Raw genomic sequence first — 8,040 nt, forward strand, 5'->3', positions numbered from 1 at the left:
GGGCGAGTAATACGCCCTATGTAGGGTAAAAAGGTGGTTTCGGCGTAACCAAGATGGTTTCACTATATTCCACAAGATCTTAAGGGACTCAAACCACAGGTTCTCCACATTTTGATTTGGGATGTGTGCGGCCCACAATGTGTCGGGCAAATGAAACTCACCATCAACCTCCTCCAGTAGTAGGTTGTACCAGAATGACACCTCTTTCTTTGTTATTGGCTTGTCAATTAAGAGGGAGACCATGTTGCTATTACCCCCTAACTGAAATCTACCCTTAGCAGAAACCTGTGAGTGTGCCCAGCTACGTATTTGCAGGTATTTAAACCTGGAGAGCCCTGGCCCTATCCTAGAGAATAACACCTCCCATGGGAGTAATCTACCCTCCACAAAGAGGTCCCCCCACTCCTGCAATCCTGCCTCTCTCAGAGGTGCTGCGAGACCATCCAAAAGCCAACTCGGGGACCCGGGTGAGTTCCAGAGTGGAGATCTACCAGAAAAATAATCAAGTTTTATGGAGCGCCTAAGTTTCGACCATGTTTTAGATATATCTCGCAAAACCTTCAATTTTATTTTCTTAAAAAACTTGGGGTCTCCAAACTTAAACAAGAATGCATGCTCAGCTATTTTTTCCCCTCTAAGCAATGCTGCAAACATATACCCACAGGCAGAGTTAATGGGTGATTTTAACAACATCCTGGCGTGTGAGAATTGAAAAGCCCACGCATATAGCTGGATATCAGGGGCCGCCAAACCACCCTTTTCCCTACGGCGCCTTAGTTTCTTCCAAGCTATTCTAGGGATGTGATCATTCCAAATAAAAGACCTTATATCACTTTGAAGTTTGGCTATTATAGAGGGTTCAAAAAAAAGAGGGATGGTATTAAACAAAAAAGTAACTTTAGGGAGAATAGACAATTTAATTAAGTTGACTCTGCCCAATAGAGATAAAGGAAGCGAAGACCATGATTTCATCAATCTGCGACACTCCTTAGCAGTAGACGAAAAATTTGATGGAACTATTTCGTTTATATCATTATATATATTTAGGCCCAGGTAGCGTAAAACAGAACTTAACTGAACCCCTGCCACAGGCTCAGGGTCGTTCCAGACCATGATGTCCGTCTTCGAGGCATTGATTTCATAACCAGACACGTTACCATAATCCTGGGCCAAAGCAATTATAGCTGATCATGTCATGTTCAAGGCTGCCAAAATCACCTGCCACCCCAGGAAGGTTAGGGGTTCAGGTGAGGAACTGTGAGATAGCTAGGAAGTCGGCCACAATCTCTTATGGAGTAGATGGACTCAGTCCCTGCACTCTGATGTCCTGTCGTTCTAATATACAGTCCTAATTCTTGTAGTGGGAGTCGTATAACATAGCTCCACCAACGTTCTTAGGTCAGGTACTTCAATTCATGAAGCTTTATTCGGTACATATAAAATGACCATAAAAGCACAAAGGAAAACAACATAAAAGGATAACAGATAAAACCATTCATAGAAAAATTTTACAAGTAGATTTAACAAACATAATTAATTAAAAACACATACTTTTCCTGGAATTAATGCAGTAATTTAAAAAGGTTGCAGTATAAAAACAAATATCTGCAGATTGCAGGTTACAAAATTAAATTCATAGCCTGTTTAACTGTACGTACACCATATTTTACAAACATAGGTTTGAGAAAGGTAGTACGAAAGCTCATGTACAGTTTACAAAACAGCAGAAAGTGCAAAGTGCTCTGAATAGAAACACCATCACACATACATGGCCCAATCAGGTGTTTTTTGATATCCGGATGAGCCACTAAATGATGTGCCATACCAAACCTTAGTCTGGTGAGCACAAACCTATGTGTAGGCCTTGTCACCATGGTTAAATAGAGAGAAAATCCTTCTACAACACTATATCTATTATAAAACATGACAGTGGATAAGGATCCATAGGCTACTGCCCGCTTCCTCTCCCTAAATGCCATAAATTTACTTTTTAACTCAGCTTTAGGTATCATAGATGCTGCACTTGGTTCAGATAAAATATTCAAATCAAATATATCTGAGAAACAAACAACAACATATTTTACCCAGGGTATCTTTAGATGTTTATCCAGTAATAAGCAATCCTCGATTATAGACCTGCTAAGAAAATTCTCATCCCTAAGCCAAATAGAGCGCCAAATTGTAAGTGGCCTTAGGGATAACAGATCAATTAAATAATTGGTATCTAATTCTCGATGGATTAGTTCGGTTGGGGCGGAGGTTGGTAAAGACAGGAGCTTTTTTAGGAAAGAATTTTCCTCCAGCTGCAGATTATAGTTGCATCTGTGGCCCCATACACCCGCCCCGTACAATGCTATGGTAACACATCTTGCCTGATAAATCTTAAGAATATCCCTGGTGCGTCGGTCACCAACCTTTGCAACAAATCTAAAAACTCCATGGGCATTTTTTGCCATTTTATTCCGGATATTATTAAATTTGTTGGTCCATTTCCTGTCTTTGGAGAAGGTTATACCGAGGTAACAAAATTTGTCAAACTGCTGCACCTTTTTACTGTTAATAAAAAAGGCATTTAAAAATGTGCTTTTGGTCCCACAGGTCATTGTGTGAGTTTTCCCTTTGTTAATGACTAATTTTCTATCCTTTATAAAGGGGGAAAAACTGTAAATCAATCGCTGTAGTCCCACGGGGGTTCTGGAAAGCAAAACGGCGTCATCAGCATACAATAATACCGGCACGAGGCACCTTTGATCTGGGGGGCGTCTGCATTACCTTTTTTAGAATAGCATCAATTCCATTAATAAATAATATAAAAAGGAGGGGGGCCAAAACGCAGCCCTGCCTAATCCCTCTTTTAACTCTAAATTTTTGGCTGCATTCTCCTCTGGTTCCAAAGCGCACACATGTTTGCAATTTCTCATACAACCTGGTACTTATTAAACGGGTCTCCTGAGTAGTTCTTGTATGTGCCCAAGGTACACCTTGAATAGTGATCTCTCACTGAAAACACAAGTGGGCCAGGTGGTCTCCAAGTGTTTTTTCCAATTTAGGAAAATTAGGAAGGTTTGGCGCCTCCTTACTCCTGAGGTCATTACCCAGGTTGTGATTGCCACGGTGCTGTCCCACCTGGATTATGCTAATTCTATCTATCTCGGCATACCTCTCTACCTGCTGAAACGACTTCAGATGGTGCAAAATTATGCAGCCAGACTGATTCTGAGTCAACCTAGATGGCAACCGCCACCCCACTGCTTATGAAACTTCACTGACTCCCCATGGCCCAGCGCTGCACCTTCAAAACAGGCTGCACGATTTTTAAATCTCTACATTGTAAAAGCCCCAAATTCCTCGACAAACTCATAACGAGGCATGTCCCTTCCCGCAACCTGCGCTCAGCCCATCTTGGCCTCCTATATACACCTTCCTTCAAACGCAAGCGTACCGGTGGCTGCAGATTTGCGACACTGGCACCTCACCTGTGGAACTCCTTTCCTCTTGAGATCCGGATCTCCCCGGACCTCATGACATTTAGAAGAGCACTTAAGACCTGGCTCTATAAACAAGCATATCACTAACTCCTGCCCGCATTTAAAACCTCCAGCCCTGCCTCTCTCTTTCGATAGCGCCAAGAAACCAATCGGTGTTAGTGCGCTTAATAAATCTTTTTTAACATACCATATCATAACCAATTTTTGGCTGAAGGTTGTGGAAGCTTGAACCTTTAAAAGGATACCACACTATAGTTATTCACTCTCTGAATTCCATTCATTACAATTAAATTAAGTTTCCTGCTAATTGAATATCTAGTGTTACAGTACACTTAATATTACATGGGATACAAAATGGGGGTGGAGATGTTACATTTGTGGTTAGGCTCACAACGCTTACAGAACTGAAGTATTTCACTCATAGGTCACTCTTCCATCAATAGATGGTCACACACATACATTTCACTATTGTATTGAAACTATCTCACTAGGCCAATACAGGCCTGATAATGACTTAGAAATTCTATGTACATACCAGGAGCATCAGACTAGGTTCCAAGGTGCCCTAACACGTACATTAAACAACATCAGACTGAGTCCCCTCAATAATGAAAGGGCTACATGGCCAGCACTAGCCGGCTACACACCATATCGAAATTTAGCACCTCTTAATCAGGGTGATCTACGCACTCTCTATACTGGTCTAATTCGACTATATAGACATTAAACAAAGTTTGTTATGCATACAATAATAACTGCCCCAGCAAGGGCTGTTCAAGCTGTCCAGCCACAGGTAGCTGTGCCTCCTGTGATTATTCTTGTAACTTTTAATGCTATTATGGATAGGATTCCCACCAGACAGGAGGAAATTCAGTTCTAGATTACACAAAAAACAAATCATCTTGAAGCAGTGTTTCCCCCTACAGTATCCCAGAATAAACATAGAATTCTCACAATGTGCTTACCACTTGGAGTGGTTCCCACCATTGATGACTGTGCCAACTTAGGTACAGTTTTTGCTGCAATATATACCATAACCCATGGTGCACCATCACTAGCTGTTTTGCCTGACGTGCTAAAACAGATTCAAACGGAAAAGGGGGCAGCCCCTGCCCTGGATATGGGGCTGAAATTAATTGGCAATTTTGCTACAGTATCCTCAAGTATATCAAGCAATATTAAAGGAGAAGCAGCACTGGCGATACGCCAACCCCTTGTGCTGGTTGCGGTAGCAGACCAGGAGCATGAATTCCTGAAATTTATTACGGACACGTATACATCTATAGGTCGAGATGATTTGGGGGCCAGACCAAATAAGCCTCTGCTTAAAGGTACATCCAAGAAGGACAATACCAAACAAGCACTAGTCTTCTAAAAATGTTGGTACAAACAAAAAAATAAAGAAAAACAAAATCATAGGGTGGATCTCCGCAACAGAAGACTTCTGATCCATGTTACAATTTACATTACCATACAGCCTGATAGGTATCAGTACACTGATACATGACGTCTTGTTTCTTTCAGGACTCATCAGACAAATGATCAGAGAGAAATGGGGCAGTCAGAGTGCAGGCAAGAAGAGTATGTGAAACCAAAAAAGGACTCACAATGCTCGTCTGACATCAGCATTAAACAAGCATTTGTACTGCAATAGGTCTCGCATTTGCGAGAGTTTGAGCTAATGGAATTGTAATTGCCAATGACTTTTATTTATGTGGTAAGAAAACCCTCAAAGTACAAATTGCGTGTTTTTCACACTGTTGTGTGCAGGTTTTTAAAGCATATAAACAAAAGGCATTGTCATTTACAATGCCAACAGCTCTTTTATGTATTATTGTTGGAGCTGATTTTTGAATGTTCACATATTTACAGCTGATTAAGTGAAAAGTTATAGCATGTTCAGACACTAACTTCAGTCACACAAATATTGAAATTGCAAATCTTGCTCAAGGCGAAGGTCGATTAACATCAGCAACAGTCATCAAGTATTCCAACAATGTTAAAGTCTGCACTCTGCAGTCACAAAAACACAATATTACTTTGTCACTGACTTTGCTTCTTCCCCTTTTCTCCTTGAAAGATTCCTATGACTCCAAAGCGGTCCTGGCAGTACAAGCGTTCTACTGGACGGGGCCTAATTCTTCCATCAATCGGCAGAGTGAAGATGCGTGGGCTCTAAGAAGGGATGAAACAACAACAAAGCCCGTTAACAAGAAAATAGTCTTTTAAAGACCTGTGAAGTACTTGGGGGCGGTGGCGATAAGACGGATGACAGGCCACACACAACAGCTCAAAAACTGTCTCTGTGTATGCCTGGGAAGCTGTCTCAGCCTGGGCTGACACACGTTGGGTGGGGCGGCGGGGGGCAGAGATGAAAAATGACCCCTGGATGGCAATAATAATGAGGGGAACCTCGGGACTGCGCGAGCCTGCAGCCCGCCCCCTCTTATTTTTACATCAATATCGGAAAAGTGGGGGTGCGCAGGGAAAAAAGGGATGTGAACAAATTGTCTGTTATATTTTTCAATAAGGAAATTAATTTACCAATGGACTTCAGGGGTCATGGTTATCACGAAGATCTCAATCAGCCGTGATATTTAATTTAAAAGGGTGGGGGTTGCTAATGGTGGGGTGCACAGCACCCAGGCGCTAATACACCTTGTTGTATTTTATATTGATCATTTTACGCCGGAGATGGGGATGTAGCTGGATCAGTTGATGGAACATAAGTGACCTGCAAACATTTTTAAAGCCCAAAAAGGTGACTGGAGTGTTGTGCAAGATCTTGGACATGTGATGTCAATTCATTTAAAAAGTAACATTGGTATCACTTGGTAAATGACATCCGGTTACACCTGACCCATCCAGAACATGGCGGTACAAAAGGGGGTGGTGATGGACGGAGCATCTGAACCAATCAAACACTCACACCCAGTCAACAGATCTGGGTTTAGTCCATCACCGTTCTATAGCACACTCTGCCACCCCAGTTCAGACATGGCCATATGCAAATAAGTCTGACCCTGTGCCTCATGGGAACAGTCCAGCCCGAACTGCCAAGCCATGCCTTGCCTGGACCGTAAACAAGCTTCCAAGGACCGGTTTCTGGCATTCCAGCCGTCTTCAGCCAGGCTTGCTTGAATCCAGTGGAAAAGTGAGCAAGGGACTCACGTCTGAGCATACCCTGCCAACTTATGGTGAACAAAGCAGTACAAAAGGGGGTGGTGATGAACAGAGCATCTGAACCAATCAAACGCTCACACCGAGTCAACAGATCTGGGTTTAATCCATCACCATTCTTTAGCCCACTCTGCCACCCCAGTTCAGACATGGCCATATGCAAATCAGTCTGACCCTGTGCCTCATGGGAACAGTCCAGCCCGAACTGTCAAGCCATGCCTTCCCTGGACCGGAAACACGCTTCCTAGGACCGGTTTCAGGCATTCCAGCCGTCTTCAGCCAGGCTTGCTTGAATCCAGTGGCAAAGTGAGCAAGGGACTCACGTCTGAGCATACCCTACCAACTTATGGCGAACAAAGCGGTACAAAAGGGTTTGGTGATGGACGGGGCATCTGAACCAATCAAACACTCACACCCAGTCAACAGATCTGGGTTTAATCCATCACCGTTCTTTAGCCCACTCTGCCACCCCAGTTCAGACATGGCCATATGCAAATCAGTCTGACCCTGTGCCTCATGGGAACAGTCCAGCCCGAACTGCCAAGCCATGCCTTCCCTGGACCGGAAACAAGCTTCCTCGGACCAGTTTCTGGCATTCCAGCCGTCTTCAGCCAGGCTTGCTTGAATCCAGTGGCAAAGTGAGCAAGGGACTCACGTCTGAGCATACCCTGCCAACTTATGGTGAACAAAGCGGTACAAAAGGGGGTGGTGATGGACGGAGCATCTGAACCAATCAAACACTCACACCCAGTCAACAGATCTGGGTTTAATCTATCACCGTTCTTTAGCCCACTCTGCCACCCCAGTCCAGACATGGCCATATGCAAATCCGTATGACCCTGTGCCTCATGGGAACAGTCCAGCCCGAACTGCCAAGCCATGCCTTTCCTGGACCGTAAACAAGCTTCCTAGGACCAGTTTCTGACATTCCAGCCGTCTTCAGCCAGGCTTGCTTGAATCCAGTGGCAAAGTGAGCAAGGGACTCACGTCTGAGCATACGCTGCCAACTTATGGCAAACAAAGCAGTAGAAAAGGGGGTGGCGATGGACGGAGCATCTAAACGAATCAAACACTTGTTCGCCATAAGTCGGCAGGGTATACTCAGACGTAAGTCCCTTGCTCACTTTGCCACTGGATTCAAGCAAGCCTGGCTGAAGATGGCTGAAATGCCCGAAACCAGTCCTAGGAAGCTTGTTTCCGGTCCAGGAAAGGCATGGCTTGGCAGTTCGGGCTGGACTGTTCCCATGAGGCACAGGGTCAGACTGATTTGCATATGACCATGTCTGAACTGGGGTGGCAGAGTGGGCTAAAGAACGGTGATGGATTAAACCCATATCTGTTGACTGGGTGTGAGTGTTTGACTGGTTTAGAT

The sequence above is a fragment of the Lissotriton vulgaris genome, chromosome 12 (assembly GCF_964263255.1).
Source record: "Lissotriton vulgaris chromosome 12, aLisVul1.2, whole genome shotgun sequence".
Lineage (NCBI taxonomy): Eukaryota > Metazoa > Chordata > Amphibia > Caudata > Salamandridae > Lissotriton > Lissotriton vulgaris.